We start from the raw sequence: 18,180 nt of genomic DNA, 5'->3' as shown, positions 1-18,180 counted from the left end.
CACATCCCATTCTCCATCCTGTAGAAAGCCAAGTTCTGCTGGATCCCCTCCATCAGGTCAGACACGATCTCCTACCTCCCTGCCCCTTGTTCTTTTTTCTCACCGTTGTGCACTGTCCCAGGGCTTTGACACCAGCTCTCCGCTCAGACTGAACACCCTTAGCAGGTCTTTTCATAGCTCCCTGATTGTTCAGCTCCCTATAAATATGTTATTGATTGGTAGTTGTTAGGGCTGAGGTAGTTTCTAGCACTGAGCATAGGGCGGCAGTGTCTCCTGATGGCTGCCTGGAGATCCAGAAGGACCGGACACCCTGGATCCATGACAAGCGGTCCCACGTGTACCTGGATTCAAATACTCTTTGAAACATAGCACAACTGAGTCCTGAGGGAAGAGGAGCCTCCCCAGGATAGTGGGGCCCCGTCTCCTCCTATACCAAGTTGATGGATGAAAACACAGGGAATTGGATGGACCTTTGAGCAGTCCAGGCAGGACCCAGGCACTCTCTCCAGCACCCTGTTCTTACCAGCTAACAGATTTTCTCCATGAGCAGATGCCTCCTGCTTGGGGATCCACGCCCTCGCTAGGGCCCCACGCTCCATCAGACCACCTTAGGAATGCATGCTGTTGGCAGTCACTCCAGCTTCCATCTGCAAAGATAAGGAGGTAGCTGTTAAGATAAGAAGAGCACAGCTTGGTTCACCCAGGAGTCAGCAAAGAATGACCTGCCTTCTGATCATGGAATTTGGGATATCAGTGGTGAGGGGGTGGGGGACATATTTCCAGGCCCAGTGGTCCCCTTTCTGTGACCTCCAGCATCACAAGCCTCTGGAAGCCCCAGAAATCCTTCTCCCACCACATGAAGCCCTCAGTCAAGGGAAGAGAGAGTCATTACACCAAGACAGCCTCGTGTCTATCTTTCCTACACTCTCATTGAGATGCTCAGGTGGCAGCCCAGGCCCTTTCCTGTCCTTGGCCCAAGCCAGGAACAGCACTGTCTGTGAAGAGAGGAGCAGCCAGTCACATACTAGGTTGCACTGCCTTTATTCTATAGGGGAAAATGCCCTTGAGGCTGCCCAGTGCTGCCCATCCCTAAAGATGGCTCTAGTGCGCATGCTTCATAATATATTACATGTTACTATTATTTTATTATTATTGTTACTATTATTATCATCATTATTATTTGAATCAATGGATAGCATTAATAATATTATGTGTTAGGCACTATTTAAAATATATTCTGTATATAAATTAATTCTCACAATAGGACTCTATAAGTATTGTTATTACATCCATTTTCAGATGTGGAAACTGAGGCACAAAGTGATAACTTTGCACAAGAGTATAAACCTAGTGGGCGGTAGAAGGGGGAATTTTTTTTTTTTTAAGATTTTATTTATTTATTTATTTATTTGAGAGACCGAGATCACAACCAGGCAGAGAAGCAGGCAGAGAGAGGGGAGGAAGCAGGCTCCCTGCTGAGCAGAGAACCTGATGAGGGGCTCGATCCTATGATCTCTGGGATCATAACCTGAGCCGAAGGCGAGGCTTTAACCCACTGAGCCACCCAGGCACCCCTAGAAAGGGGATTTTAAGTAGGCCATTTGGCTACAGAGCCTCTATGTTATTGAAGCTATGAATTTTCCTCTTAGCATAACTTTAGCTACAGCCTTGAGTTTGCCATTTGTACAGTTTTCACTGTAAAAACTTTCTAAATATTCTACAGCTTCCATTTTTACCTCATTCTGTTAGAAGAGAGTGCTGAAATTTTAAGTGATTTGAGGTTTGTTCTTTTTGTTCATTCGCTTGTTTGCTTTTATGAATTAGAACTTTCTGATTATAAGGAAAACAACTCCAGCAGACTTGAGTAAAAGAGGAGAACTGGTTATAAGGATATAAGAGTTTTGTGTACTTCAAGGGCAAGAGTAAAGGTTGCCCTTCACAAAGATACATAGTGATTTGAAGGGGCACCTGCACCCCAGTGTTTATAGCAGCAATGTCCACAATAACCCAACTATGGAAAAAGCCCAGATGTCCATCAACAGATGAATGGATAAAGAAGATGTGGTGTACACACACATATACACACACCATGGAATATTACTCAGCCATAAAAAAGAAATCTTGCCACTAGCAATGATGTGGATGGACCTAAAGGACAGTATTATGCTAAGTGCAATAAGTCAACCAGAGAAAGACAATTATCATAAGATTTCCCTCATATGTGGAATTTAAGAAACAAAACAGAGGAGCATAATAGAAGGGAGAGAAGAATAAAACGAGATGAAATCAGAGAGGGAGACAAACCATAAGAGACTCTTAACTCTAGGAAACAAGCTGAACGTTGCTGGAGGGGAGGGGGTCGGAGGGAAGGGGTAGCCAGCTGATGGGCATTAAGGAGGGCACTTGATGTAATGAGTTCTGGGTGTCATATGAAACTGATGAAATCACTAAACTCTATTTCTGAAACAAATAACATAGTATATGTTAACTAAATTAAATTTAAATAAAAAATTAAAATATTTTTAAAAATGATAATAATAGAAGAAAAAAAAGAGTGAAAATGAGACTTAGATAGACAGATATTAGTGACTGGAAAGTCATCAGGAGCCTCCCTCCTGGTCTAATCTGTTCCCTTCTGTGTGTCTGTTCCATTCTCTCTTTATTTCTCTCTCTCTTATTTCCCCCAACCTATTTCTTCTGTCTTTAGTTCACATGGCAGGTGGTGATCACTGATAATTCCCAAGTTTATATACTGTGAGCCCAGCCATCTGAGAGAAGATGCTCCTTTCTGTATCTTGATTCCAAATTCCCAGGGAAGGATTTCTGTCCCATCTTGCTCAAGTGCCTAATCCTAAATCAATCAGTCAAGGCCAGGAAGGTGGGGTCAAATTGTATTACGTGTCCTGGAATCCCAAAGCAGGGAGCCATAGTTATACATAGTTATGTTACTCAACTGGAAACACAAAGAGATGCCTACTGTTTTTATTTTAATTTTTTTTCCTATTTTTTTAAAGGTTTTATTTATTTGACAGAGAACACAAGCAGGAAGAGAGGCAGGCAGAGAGACAGAGGGAAAGGGAAGCAGGCTCCCTACTGAGTAGAAAGCCCGACACGGGGCTCGATCCCAGGACCCTGGGATCACGACCTGAGCTGAAGGCTGAGGCTTTAACCCACTGAGCCACCCAGGTGCCCCGACTGTTTATTTTTTTAATTGTATTATTTATTTCTTAGCTTACTACATTGTGAACATAAACTACACTCTGTTTTGTTTTTGCCTTTAGGAACTTACAGAGATTTACTCAATTATGGTTTTTTTCTCATTTGTTTTCGTACAAAGAAAGATGTGGTAAGGTTTCCTGCCTCTACTGTTGCTGTCAGTTTTTTACTGTATTTTAATGCTGTCTTGTTTGGCACATAAAGTTTCGAGTATGTTGCATTCAGTTTAAGAATGAGCATCTGTTCTCTGGGATGTTTAGTAAAATCATAGACTCGGGGTTGGAGGTGATCTCAAAGACATTTAGTTCCTGCCCCCTTCAGAAACTTGACTGTCCTCTCTAACGTTTCCCTAACTGGCCATTCAGCCATGTTCAAACTCTTCCAGTGATAATGAACATGTGCCCTTCCTCCTATCTGAGAAGCCCGTCCGTTACTGGACTCCTCTGACAATCAGAAGGTTCTTTCTCAATGGACTGGATGGACTCTGCCTTCTTGTCACTTCTCTTTCTCAGTTCTCGCTTTGGGCATTTTCTCTGCTGTAGTAGCCCTTCACATCTTTCAGGTCAGTTTCTAGAAACTGATCTGAAACACAAAACCAGAGCCCCTCTTTCCAGAAGCTTTCCCTGGTAGCTTCAAATGTAACAGATAGATCACAGATTCTGAAATGCCAGTTGGGAAAGAAATCCTTCAACCCTGAAAGTCTCCTGGTTTCTGTCCCTCCCTTTTAAAAGCAAGGGTATGTTTTCTTTGCCTCCATTTTCTCTAATTTCATCATGGGTTCTAGAAACAAGATTACACATAGTGATTCTGCATGGGGCAGGGTAAGAAACAGACAAGCAAGAGAGAGAAAGTAAGAGAGAAGGGAGAGGGCTACCGTGTTTACATGCAGGAGGATGCCTTCAGGGCACTGGTGGGCAGGCAGTGCTCTGGAAAACAGCCCCCTGGAGAGACTGCTGACCATCAGTGAAAAATTGTTCATGCCTTGTCAGTGGATGAAGCTTTGGTGTCAGCAGTAGATGTCATAAAGAAAATTGCTGCTCAGTGTCCACAATAGCCAAACTATGGAAAGAACCTAGATGTCCATCCACAGATGAATGGATAAAGAAGATGTGGTGTATATATACCATGGAATACTATGCAGCCATCAAAAGAAACAAAATCTTGCCATTTGTGACAATGTGGACGGAACTAGAGGGTATTATGCTGAGCAAAATAAGTCAATCAGAGAAAGACAATGATCATATGATCTCCCTGATATGAGGAAGTTGAGAGGCAATGTCGGGGCTTGGGGGGTAGGAAAAGAATAAATGAAACAAGATGGGATCGGGAAGGAGACAAACCATTAGAGACTCTTAATCTCACAAAACAAACTGAGGGTTGCGGGGGGGCGGGGAGTAGGGAAAGGGTGGCTGGGTTATGGACATTGGGGAGGGTATGTGCTATGGTGAGTGCTGTGAAGTGTGTAAACCTGGCGATTCATAGACCTGTACCCCTGGGACTAATAATACATTATATGTTAATTTTTTTTAAGTTAAAAAAAAAAAGTAAGATTGCTGCTGTCCGGGTTGCCCATCTGAGCATCAACATCACAGATGGATAGTCATGGTGTTTGTGTGTGCATGTCCTCTCCAACTACACCCAACTAGGGTGTAAGCTCCAGGTAACCAAGGATTTCCAACCACCCCCCATTCACGGCTGCATCCTCAGCGCCTGGAATCGTACCTGGCATGTAGGAGGCACTCAATAAAATCTGTTGAATAAATGAATAAATTCACGCAGCTCAGCTTTCTTAATTCTTGTGCCCTTTCTCCCCACCTTTGTCAACAAGTCATCTGTTCTTTCTCCTCCCTTTGATGCAAGAGGAAAATCCACTTTAACCTCCCACGCCCTGTATGCTTATCTCTGGCACATCCTCAGACTTTGTCCGTGGCTTCACAGAGGGAGGGCACTATTGATAGAGAAAAGAATGGAAACGTAATTAGAGAATATTGAGCTTCCTGGGTTCCACCCTTGAAAAATGTAACTTTCTGGTCCCTAAAATTCCCATGTTACTAACTTCCTTGGTTAAAAACACTTGTTTTAGTTTTCTATGGCTGATGGAACAAATCATCTCAGCCTGGTGGCTTAAAACAACAGAAATTAATTTTTCTCCCTGTTTTGGAGACCAGAAGTCCAAAATTGAGGTGTTAGCGGGCCCCCACTTTCTCAAGGAACTCTATGAGAGAATCCAGACTCTGACAGCTGCCAGCATTGCTTAGTTGGTGGGCACATCACTCCATTACTTACAGGACAACATCTTCACATTTCTCTCGGCTGTCTGCACATAGCCTTTTCCTCTGTGTGCATAGTCAAGTCTCATTCTGCCCCCTCTTGTGAAAATACACATGAGTACCTTTAGGACCAACCCAGATAATCCAGGATAATCTCCCCATCTTAAGATCTTTAATTTAATCATATCTGCAAAGACCGTCTTTTATGCGGTAACACTTACAGGCTTTAGGGATTAGAATCTGACATCTTTGGGGGCCATTATTCAGCCTCCTACAGCACTGAAGGTCACTAGCTAAATACTTGTTCTTTTGACACTCTTTCAGTATCTACTCTATGCCAGACACTGGTCTCTGGATACAGACAGTGGGCAACAAGGCTGATGTGATTCCTGCTCAAAGCCACACTCTGGTGAAAAAGCACAACAAGCAAGTCCATAGGCCCCGAGTGCTAATCAGCTAGTCAGTCTCCTAGCAACATCTTGCCTCAGTAGAACTCAGGACTGGTACGTTTTGATGAATCAGGTAGACGAGTGTATTAGGGATTCTTGAGACAATAGAAAGAGGGGAAGCCTCGATAATAATTATAATCTACTTAGTGCTTACCATGCATTAGGCCCTATGCCAAATGCCCTAACACATTGTCCACTCTAGTCCTTACATTAAGCCCAGGATGTAGGTCCGATTATGCCCAGTTTACAGACTGGGCAAACTGAGGCTCAGAGTTGACATGGTTTGTCTAGGGTCTCACAACATAAATGACCAAGCTGAAGTTTGAATGCAGGTTTGTCACACTGTAGTGTTATTAATTAGTCATGACTCCGCCTGAGTCATCAGAGGATTCTGGGCACCAGTTAGGTTGTGGGTACTGAGAGAGGGGGACAGGCAGTATTGGGTGGTGGGAAGAGCTGAATTCTGGTCCTGATTGCTCAGCCATCATTTGTGTGTCCTTGAGTATGTCACTTCACCACTCCAGCCTAGGTTTCCCCACCTAGCACATGGAGGGATGGGACTAGATGAACTCAAAGTCCCCATCTAACTCACATCTCCTGCATCCCAGAATGGGGGACCAGTATAAAAACTCCATTATCTTCACACTGTGGCCTTGGACAGGAGATCACATCAGGTACCCAGGAAACCCAAAAGATGAAAACAGGAGAATACAGTGGGCCACAGAGCTACTAGAGTAGAATTACATTATAATTTAGCTGTCGCACAAAACCAACAACCCAGGGGACTGGGGGGAGGGTTTGGAAAGGACTCTGCAGGCCATTCACTTGAGCCCAGCCTGGGTTCTGAGGACACAGAAACCCTATGGCTTTCCTAAGCACACAGGTGATACACAGATGGCCTGCCTCTCCAGGGGAATGAGTCCCCAAAGGGAGAGTTCCAGGAGATACTCGGGACCCAAGGCAGACCCAGACTCTCAACTCTAATCTCCATCGATTACAGCATGTGGGCTAGTGGTATGACCCTTACAGAGGGTCATGATCTCTGACAATTTTTTTTATTTTCAGCACAACAGTATTCCATTATTTTTGCACCATACCCAGTGCTCCATGCAATCTGTGTCTCTTTGACAATTTGATTAAATCTTAGAATCCCCTCTTTAGAAAAATTCTCACAGGTGTGTAGACCATGGCATACTGTAAAGCCCATTCATGGTCACCAAGTATAGAGAGTGAACCCTCTGACTGGACTTGTTCCAGGAATAAATGGAGAGCTGAGGAAAGAGACAAGGCTACTCAGAAGTCACTTTATTTTCAGAGCATCTCACATAATTCAAAAGATGATATCTTAGGGGTGCTTGGGTGGCTCAGTCAGGTAAGCGTCCAACTCTCAATTTTGGCTCAGGTCATGATCTCAGGATCCTGGGATCGAGCCCCACATTGGGTTCCACACTCAATGAGGAGTCTGCTTGAGATTTTCTCCCTCGCCTTCTGTCCCTTCCCCCACTCATGTGCACTTTCTCTCAAGTAAATAAATAAATCTTAAAAAAAAAAAAAACCCAAACAACAAAAACTGATATCTTTGTTTGGAAAGAAGGAGTCTGAGAGAGAGCAGGGTGACATTTAAAACATATCTGCATATAATTCTCAACCAACTACTTTATTTTCTTTACATGTGTCTGGGAATTTGGAAATTCCAACAGTATTTCCATTTCCTTAGTGATCTGGAAGTTCATCCGGAAACACAGATCCTAGGAATAATACTAGTTGGCAAATAGCAAAGACTGTCCCTCTCTCCTATGATGGTTTTCTTTGCCTTGGGCTGATGGTTATCAGCCCTGGGCTGTCCCTTCCTCCATTTGGCAACACACTTTCTGACTCACATACATTGGGATAAGCTATCTGGAAGAGCCAGCCAGAGTTGTGGAAGTCTAAGGGCAGGGTACTCCACCCAGCACAGCAATGGCAAGTGTGGATATCACAGGATTCATCATCTCTGAGAAATCTGACATTTTTCTGTCAATCCTTTGGAGGTCACTAATGGTTCTGAAAATCGGATAAAGCTACACACCCCTCATAAAAAATACACAATGTGCTCAGAACAGACATTTGCAACCAAAAGGTTCACAATCTCTCTAAAGCTTACCCACGAACGCATAGAGCTGTACCATCCAAGATGGTAGATAGCCACAAGCTCCGCATGAATCCCTTGAAATGTGGCCAGTCAAAGCTGAGATATGCTGTGGGTTTCAAAGACTCAGTATGAGAAAGAGAATGTAAACTATCTCATTAATAATTTTTATATGATTACAAGCTGAAATGATAATATTTGGCTATCCTGACTTAAAGTACATTATTAAAATTAATTTCACTTGGTTCATAAGCCTTAAGAAACCCTGGATTTATAAATTACAAGTATATGCTTTAAATCCTACTCTCCACTGCCCACTTCCTAATGTAGTCAAGGTGGCAGCACTAGGCAGGGCTTCCCAGGATATACCCCTCCTTCTTCTCTTTCTCCAGCAACCACTTAGGGATGAAAAGAGACTTAGGACCAAGGAGAAACCTTCCCAAGGGAGAAGGCCCCTGGTCAGGCACTAGGAAGATGTGGCAGCCTCTTGGCAAAGCAGAGCATTGAGCCTTCAGGTGTGGCCAGGGACCGCTCTTCATGACAGTGTCCTGGATTGAGGTTTTGCTCTTCCTGCTGGTCTCCCAGCCTGACGTGGAAATCCCCCAAGCCCAGGTTCTAGGGTCTGCAGCTCCTAAGGACCTGGCTCCAGCTGGCCATGCACAGATCCCAATTCCCCAAGGAAACACGAAGACCACGTGGTGGCTTCCACAATAGCCCCCTGGATATATTCTAGTTCTGGGCAGTATCAACTAAAATGACCCAGAAATGGCATCTAGTCTAACCCCTCATCTTCCGAGTGGAGAAACTGAGATTCAAATGGGTCAAGCGAATTTCGTGGCCACACAGCTGCTTAGTACTATCAGCAGCCTGGCTCCGTAAATACAGGCAGCATAAACAACAAACAGCTGACCCCGGGAAGGAATGCAGATCTCTCCTGGCACAGGCTCGTGCTCCTCTCGCTACGCTCCCGGACATCCTATCCTCGCCCCTCCTCAGGAAGTGGGGGATTCCTTCACCCTATTGATGACCACAGGGAAGAAGGACAGAAGAAGCAGAACAGGATCCGAAAGGAGAGATTTGACTTGAGAGTGATTATTCGCTCTCACCATCCCTCCTCCCCCACGGGGATTTTAGGATCTCTGCAAACCCTCTCACTTCTGGAGACCCCTTCCCACTGCTTGCCAGACAGAGCCTACATGAAACAGAACTTATGCCTGTTTAAGAGCTGATTTGAAATTAGCTGATGACATGTTAGGATTTACAGACACCTAATGAAAATATTAACTTTAACATTTGGCTGTTTCGTCATTATTGCTAAATCTCAAGCATTATGATAGGACGTTGCAAAACTCAAGAGCCCAAAGTGGGGGCAGATATTCAGCTGGTGTCCTCGGGTACAGCTATCCCTATTGTTGCCTCTGCTGCCCACTCCAGTAGGTCAATGGCCATGTCCTGCAGACATGAAGTCTTTGACCTGCCAGAGGGATAAAATGGCCCTGTCTTCCATAGCCTTCCTTTGTCACATTGGATGAGCAACAACCTTAATGAACGCTCTCCATTGGTTCTTTGGCATAAAGAAGAAACACATCATAGTGAGTAAAAATCAGAGGTCCATCCTCTGGACCCCATCCTCACTATGGACGGCTCACATGGCAGGAACAGGATCCCACAGCCACTGACCACAAAATGCTGACACTGCTACTAAACTGATCGTCAGTGGACACACAGAGAACCCTGAGAGTCTGCAGTCTCACACACGTTTTTGCTAATGGGATAGAGAACGTGACATTGCAGCTGCTGTCACCTGCCTCTCCTGCCACCCAGAAATGTGAGTCCTGGTGTAAACCTCTGGGCCCCTTAGCAGGTGTAGGGAAGACCACATGATCCCTTCCTAGTACAGATGCACACCTCTGGCTCATCGGAGGCATGGGGCCTTGGAAGGGAGGTGTGCCCTGAGAGGCCATGGAGACCTCCTCTCCGTCAGAATGGCATGTCCATCTGGTAACGTGAAGTCCTCCAGGGGCATGAGGAGGAGTGTGGACTATGGGGTCAGACAGTCCTGAGTCTGAACCCTGGCTGGGTCACTTAGCTAACTATGAGAAACATTACTAGATCTTTCCTCTGTCCCCTCATCTCCAAATGGGGAGAATCCTCCTACCTGGAAGGGTAAGGATTGGGGGGGGGGGGTTATTGCTTGTAAAGCTCTAATCCCATGGTAGCCAGTCAAAACACCTGCTTTCCTGTTCCACATCACGTGCTCCTTTGAACCTCCCAGTCCTGCCCAGGAGGGAAGTCGCAGAGCCAAGGGGTTGAGACCCTGGAGTCAGGGGGTCTGGATTTGAATCCAGGCTCTGACACTTATGACCTGTGGGACTTTGGGCCAGTAGGGCTCCTCACTGGTTAAAAAAAAAAAAAGAAAGAAAGAGAGGGAGGCAGGGAGAGAGGAAGGAAGAAGGAAGGAAGGAAGGAAGGAAGGAAGGAAGGAAGGAAGGAAGGAAAGAGAGAGAGAGAGAGAAAGAAAGAAAGAAAAATACTACATACGTGTAAGGGTTGTTGGGAGGATGAAATGAATTAATAGATGAAAGTGTTTCAAACAGCACCAGACACATAGGAAATCTTCATTATTTCCCCTGTTGTTGTTATTATAGTGGGTGCTCAATAAATGCTACCCAAATTCAAGTTTATCTATAAGATGTTCTGGGGAAGAAATGGAACCTCCTTTCCACTAAGGTTCCCCGAGTATCATTCCCTGAGTATCATTATTTTTTTTCAATATCCATGCTTCCTTAAAGAAAACCCACGGGAGGGTAGAGGCCAGAACCCAGTGTGTATTGTACTGAGCTGGACACTTTTAATGTGCTTTTCTCATTTTTATTTCTTTTCTGCTGTGTCCCTGAAAGGAATGTGCAAGATGGCGTGGGAGATGAGGAACTGGCACCAAAACAAGAAGCAATCCTCCTTACGTTTCCTAATTCTTGTCCAATAAGCTCTCTTCTCCATCCTACCCCAGAGGAAGCCCTCATATAGGATAACAGAGAGAGGCCGGGCGGGGGGGGGGGGGTGCTCCAGAGGACTGCAACCACATCAGGGCCTCTGTCACCCTAGAAGGGCTCTGCTACTCCAAGTGTGGCCCACGGACAAGCAACACGAGCACCAGTGAGAGCTCCTCAGAAATGCAAAATCCCATACCCCTCACCCCCAGATCTAATGACTCTGCACTTTAATAAGATGCCGGGGCAGGGAGGGGGTATTCATTTACACTTCAAGGTTTCCACAAGCATCCTTCATCCGAACAACTACTAGCAAGTGTAAGGGCACACTGGGACCGTTGTGAGGATTACTGGGGCGTGCATATGGAATTGTTTGGTTGAAGAGCCCAGAGGCTGTACCCAGAGCCACAGGGTCCTTGTCACTTTTCCCCAACACTCTTCTGTGGACTACCTAAGACCAGGATGCCTCAGCAGGAAGGGAGGCTGAGCTGGCCACATGATTCCTAGGAGACCTGCTAGACTAACATCAAGCCATGAAGAGGGACACCATGGGATGGTGCATAGAACACAGCTTCAGAGACTAACAGATAGGACTTCAAGTCCTGGCTCTTCCAACTCATAGCTGTGACTGTGAACAAGTCAGGTCAGCTTTCTGAGCCTTAATTCCTTCACCTGCACCATGGAGATCCTCACACAGACTCTTCCAGACTGTTGTGAGATAATGTATGTAAAGCATCTAATACAGCACCTGGCTCATAGGTGCTCAATAAAGGAAGCTAATAGCAGTAGTTACTGTTATAACCAGTAAGAACTATTATAATGCCCGTGAGAGTTGTCTGGTTTCCCAGTGAGCGTAAGGAGTCTGATCTAAGCAAGTATTTGGGGGCTACAGTAGCTCAGGGGAAATAACCAGTCATTGACTCATTATTCAAGCATCTATTAAGCTCCAACTATATGCAAGGAAGCTTTATGTATCAGAAAGAGCATGGGCTCTGCTGTCAGAAGAGTGGGTTTGAATCTCCCAGGCTCTTCCCTGCTCTAGGATTCTAAGATATGTCAGCTTTCAGTGGAAAGAGGGGAAAGTACCCCCAGAGCAGGACTGAGTCTGAGTGTCACCAAGTCAGGGAGGATTGTTTCTTGGCTGAAGGAAAAAGATATGACTGGGACAAAAGGGTTGAAAGAAGAGAGTGCAGCATGCATCCCCCCCGTCCCCATCACAGGGAGTCAGGGACAATCCAAACACTAAGGCAGAGCTCACGGAGGAGGACCCCTTCCCTCCAAATGGGAGTAATGTTTGATTTTCTATGCTTTAAGGAAGTCAGGATAATGCTCCAGAGCCACAGATTTCAAACTTACATGTGCATCAATGTCGTGTACATGTACATGTATATTTACAAGTACATATTTACATGTACATGTACATAGTTGCATGTAATACATGTAACTATGTGGATTACTGAGCCCCAGGTCCCAGAATCAGATCGAGTAAGTCTTAGAACCCCAGAACCAAATCCAGTTGGTCTCAGAATCCATACACTTTACAGATGTTTCTAATGCAGGTGAGAGAAATTCTGCCTTAGGAAATGAAACCCACTTCTTCTGACTCCAAACTCTATTCTTTGTCTATCACGCTAAGTTCCCCTGGAAAGATGGATGGACACATGGACTGGTAGATGGATGGATGGGCAGACCAAACAGCTCCCCTCACCTGGGTCCAAGAAGCTGTGGACAGGTGATAGAAGCTGGGACCCTGCACTGGTTTGGGTCTACTGTCTCCTTATGGTTTCTGGGAAGGCACTGAGCTCTGGAGTGCTGGCCTAATGATTCTGGGACATTGCTCAATGCCAGCTCAGTATGGTGGAAAGGGAAGGAGCTATGGAATTAGAATAGGTGTTTAAGTCTAAGCTCTGGTATTCCTTGGTTGTGTGACCACATGGAATCCACACCTTAACTGAACCTTGAGTTTCTCATTTGTAAAAAGAGGATCAAGTGCCCAACCCACAAGACTGTTAGCTACTAAAGAAGAATAAGTGCTAGCTAATTTCCCCAGATAAGGCCACACCTGCCAGTCCCCACTGCCTTTTCCCTCCTGATCTGAGATCCTTAAGGAGGGTCCAGTAAACTCTCACATTTATGTACACCTCTCTTTCAGGGACAGACATCACGTCTGAGTCTCACAACAGTGTGCTGTCTCTTGTGACACTCATGGGGGTTAGGATTCCTAAATGACAGGCAATGGAGGGGATCAGAAAGCAGAAAAGTAAAGCCATTTATCACAGGTCACCTGGCAGCCATTGAGGAGTTATTGATCTCAAGGTTATCTTGAGATCAAGGGTCTAAGTCCAGGGGGTCTTTCAACTGTTCCCCACGGTCTCCTCCTGAAAAGGGTGCTCTCACGTTAAACCCTGAAGTCACCTTTGTAGCAGCTTGGGGGTGGGGCAGGATCACAGCTAAAATAAAACTGGTCCCTTAACTTTGTCACTAGATTGTAATTGGAAGCATTTGAATGTTTAATGCCCACACGTCTCCATCGTGCTGTTTTAGACTCCACAAGTCACACCGAAGGCACTTGTGGAAACTACTGGAATCTTTTCAAGTCTGTTTGGTGGCCCCTTTATCCCTCTGGCCTTCAGAGGGCATCTGCGTCCGGGTATCAGATAGAGGAGGCTCTGAGAGGGGACAGAGTCTATTTATTCTAACTTGCTCTGTCGCCTCTAATGTACTGTCACACAAGTGACTTGCTGTGCGATGCTAGAAAAGAAACAATAAAATGCACGATTAAGAGTGTGGCTAATGCCTCCCAGGGAATGGGGTTCTCTGGAGGTCATATTTCCCTGGGAATTCATTGCCTATAGAAGTCTTCCCCATGGCCTTCACGGGGAGCTCTGTTGTGGGAGGTCTGTGTTGCCTTTTTTCACAAAGGAGTTGGAAGCTAGGTGGGACGTGGGGAACAGACAAGGCAGCCAGGGCCGACTCCACCCAGCACGGTGAGAAGAGACCTGCCCGCCCCTTCTGGGGGAGTTGTCGTCCCTTGTTCTTGAGTCCAACCCTTGCTTGAAAGAGCTGTCTTGCTCTGGCCTTTATGTCTCAAATGACCTAGAACAAAACCGCTCCCACTGTACTATTGTTTCTCCGAGTTTTCAAGTGAAGTCCAGGTTTTCCCAGTTCTCGCCTTCTTGGGGACACTAAAGGATTAGTGTCTTCCTTGAATTCTTATAACAAAGACAACTGATGAGAATGGCACTTCCCTCCAACCACACAGGCCCAGGTATTAGGGCAATGTTACCCCTGTATTTTCAATAGATTGGGCATTGCAGGATGTTTGCAACAACAGGGTGTGAGCCAGCCCTGCTGAGGAAAACAAGATCTCACTCAAGAAGCTGCATCCAAGTACCTACCCAGTGGTCCTGGACCCCACTCTTGGGAGAACCCATTCACAGAACGCCACAGTAAGGGCACACTAGGAAAAAGAGAAGGTTCTGGATAAGTGGTGAAGCAGAAAAGTTGGGTCTTAGTTCCTTTGTTCTCTCAAGCCCGGGAGACTCATGCTCCCTCCTGCCTCACTTGCACCCTCTTACCATGCCTGTCCTCTTCTTCAAGGATACACCCGGATACGAAGTGCCACATGGTCTATCTGACAAATTCATCTGAGCTCCTGGAGATCAGCAAGAGAGCCAGGGAAGCAGCCTTAACGGTAGCCTTCTGGAGGTGAAATCAGCACCCAGTATGCAAACCTCCGTGACTTCCACACCGAACACTTCAAGCCAACAGGGATGAAGTCCAGCCCATAGGGAGAAGGGACCATGGGACATCCAAATCACATCCCAGTAGGATGGGGAACCACACTTCAGGCTCCTGGGAACTCCAACCCATTGGCGTATGCCCTAATGGAATTTCCTTGCCACCTTTCGCCCTCTGACACACTTTCCGTGGAGCTGTCCATGGAACAGAGGTCTTGTTCCTGTATATCCTCCATATGGCCAGTGCAACGTGCCAGGACGACTGCCTCCAAGACCTGGCCTCTCCTTTGGAGCCTCCCCTTCTATCTTATCCCCAGCTCCTGCTACTACCACCATATCCAGCCGTGGGTACAGGGGGTGAAAATGCAGCTCCACTTACCCTTGCACCCTCCCAGCCAAGGAAGATCTGCAGGAGGTCACTGGCCTCAATGGCTGAATGCCTCATTATAAAGGGGAGTTATCCCTGGGAAAGGCTGATGAGTGGAGCCAGGCCAGCCTCCTCGTGGGTTAGAAGAGGCTGGGGTCTCAGGGTAAAAAGAGTTCCAGCAGAGCAGCTCTTCAGCCTCAAGCCAGAGAAGTGATCAGGAGGTCAGAGCTTCAGAGAGGGGGCACAGCCTGCATGGACGTCACAGGTATCCCTTGCTTTAAGAGAGAGTTCAATTAGGTGCTGTCTTATGTGTAATAAAAGGAAACTGCACTTGATTTAAAACAACAACAAGTGACCATGGGGTTCTCAGACTAGTGACCACGCCCACTCTTGCGGGGCCCATACTGAACACGTCAAGTTTGGGGTCACCTCTGTGGGCATCAGTGCACCCATACTGCACTGTCCCAGGACACCAAAGACACCAAGAAGGCTTCAAGGCATCCCAGGTTGGGGGGATTTCCAGGAATGGCTCTGTTAAACAAACCCAAAGGCTCTTTCTGGAAGTGACAGCAGAAGGGCCTGGATGCAAACGGTGACAAATCAGACCAGCTAGTGTAGGACCCGACACAGCACATTGCCCTTCCCTTCATGTATTTAATTTGGGGGCAGCTCAGGCAGCCCAGGATGGGTTGGAGTGGCCAGTGGGATGGGAGAGATGCACTAAGAGCTCAGAGCAGAAGACAGAAAGGCCAGGGAAAGGAGCTGGAGGAGAGATGGCCAGGGCAAGACAAAAAGCAGAGGACTCCGTGGGACATGCAGCTCCATAACAGAACTTACAGCTTCACCAAAGCTGACTTTAAGCCGACCTTCAGCAGCGCTTCTTAGCAATGTACACCGGGCAATCGCTGGTAAATCTTTATTAATTTTAATTGGCGGCACCCATTTATAAGAACCATTAAAAAGGATAAATTGAGCCCATCCGGCGTAATGTCTTTTGTTAATTAGTTTGTCAGCACTGTTTTAATATCCCCTAATGACTTCATATTTCAGACCTGACATTAAAGGAGACGCCGTGAGAAAGGAAATGGTCTTATCACAGTGTACGGTAACGTTTTTCTTTTTTGAACAAAAAGTGCCCTTCCAAACGCTGACCAAGGTTAGATGTCATTTAATTCTCAAAGGTGGGTGCCGCAGGACTTCTAAGACCCCTTATTCTGTATCCAAGTCTTGCCACCCTCATCATTTCTCAACGTGCCTCTCTTCCAACCATCTCAGGATCCCCCAAAGCTCATTCATTTCTTCCTTCCTTCCTTCCTTCCTTCCTTCCTTCCTTCATTTATTCAACAAACATTTACTGAGCTCCTCAGAATCAGGGAAATAGGTGGGGATAAAGTCAAGTAAGATACAGATACTTTCCAGAAAAAAAAGACCTACAAGCTTCTCATTCTGCACCCCAGAGAAGGTCTTTTATCACAAATTCAAGGCCATGGGTTCCATTGGGACAGGAAGCAAAATACAGAAGGGAAGAGAAAGAAAGACAAATAGTTCAGATGAGACTTGGCTATTGATCCCAACCGGTTATGTTCTAAACTCAAGTGAAAAACAACACTGGGGCCAAGGTGGTCTCCCATGGAAGGGGCACAGGGTTTGGAGAGAGACAGAGAAACACACTGGGATCTTAGCACCACTGCTTAACCCGCCTCTTCCACGGGGCTCAGAGGAGAGGAGAAAAGATGAGTCACTGAAATGCTGGAAGATTTTAGAACTATTCACACGCTTCTAAAATCTAAACAAAAGAAGGAAGTTAAGCTTTCTAATGTGCGATGAAAGGTTTCACTCCCTCCCTCTGCCCTGGTCTGTGTGACCAAGGGCCACTGTGACTCCGGACGTGGGGTGAGGCGTGTTAGCTCTCTGTGTGTCGTGCCACTGCAGCTCACCTTCGCCTCCTGCAGCGAACTCCCAGGTAATATCACTGGGGTTGAACCCAATTACTCTCACAAAAGCACAATTAGAAATCGTAGCTTAAACCGCAAGTTGACATGAAAAATGACGGGCGAAACTTCTCCCAATCCTGGTATAAGCTCTTTGTCAACCATATGATGAGGTAAAAATAATGTTGATCTAATCACATCTGACAAGCAATTGGCCAAAAAAAAAAAAAAAAAAAAAAAAAAGTATGAAAAATTATTGAGAAGACTCTATGAAATGTGGATTTACATCCACTATTATTCACAGTAAACTGCTCTAGCCATATTCTGTGCCTGGAGATATTACCTAATGACCATGGGACTAATTTATGTTTTATGGTAAGTAAACGGACATGAATGGAGACCCACGTGTGTTCAAAAGCCTTCTTACTGACCAGGTTTGCAGCTATAAAAGTCTGGAGACCACCCAAGTGTGGAATTCTGGGCAAGTAATTAGGCCTCCAGATTCTCAGTTTCCTCATCTGCAAAATGGGAGGAAGTCTTTATAGCTTGTTCTAATGACTAGAAATGAAACACTTAAAGGGTCCATCACAGAGTCAGATGTAGGCACATCACAGTAGCTACCTTCCTCCTCCCCCCACCAGTGAGAAACGCTCTATAATTCCTTTCTGTACAGTCTACAATGACTATTGAATCCCTGAAGATTAAAAAAAAAAAAAAAAAAAGAAAAGCGAAAAACCCCAAGTCCTGTTAAAAGAGGCAGTAAGAGTTTCTTGCCGGGCTTGATTCTCTGGAGATACATTCCCGAACTTTCTCCTCTCCTACATCTTATGGACCCTGTAGAGAGGGCCCCAGCAACCCAGCACATAGGTCATGCATAGGAATGAAAAGAGCTTCAGGCGGACCACACTCTGAGGAATGGACACTTTTCAGCACCATAAGGAGTACTTGCTTTGTAGGAAGGTGGGCAGAAATCCGGAATGTAGATAGCTTTAGGTGAAATGTTGCATCTGCATGTTCTGTGCCTAAAATAGCACTTAGGAGAGTCCATTCCTTGGGTTCTTGCACGGTTTTCTGCCTTAAGAGGCCCTC

At 45.8% G+C, this 18,180-nt stretch overlaps 1 long non-coding RNA gene across 9 annotated transcripts in view; it reads right to left on the bottom strand.

Annotated features, from left to right (window-relative positions):
• Positions 1-18,180, bottom strand: part of LOC131836847 (uncharacterized) — a 206,630-nt gene that overhangs the window by 119,028 nt on the left and 69,422 nt on the right. For all 9 annotated transcript variants that reach the window (XR_009355819.1, XR_009355822.1, XR_009355816.1 and 6 more), the window contains one exon: positions 524-647. This is a non-coding gene — a long non-coding RNA (uncharacterized LOC131836847). The remainder of the gene's footprint in view (positions 1-523; positions 648-18,180) is intronic.

This window comes from Mustela lutreola, chromosome 7, assembly GCF_030435805.1.
Source record: "Mustela lutreola isolate mMusLut2 chromosome 7, mMusLut2.pri, whole genome shotgun sequence".
Lineage (NCBI taxonomy): Eukaryota > Metazoa > Chordata > Mammalia > Carnivora > Mustelidae > Mustela > Mustela lutreola.
Note: the sequence above shows the minus strand (reverse complement) of the source record. Positions and strands in the feature narration are given on the sequence as shown.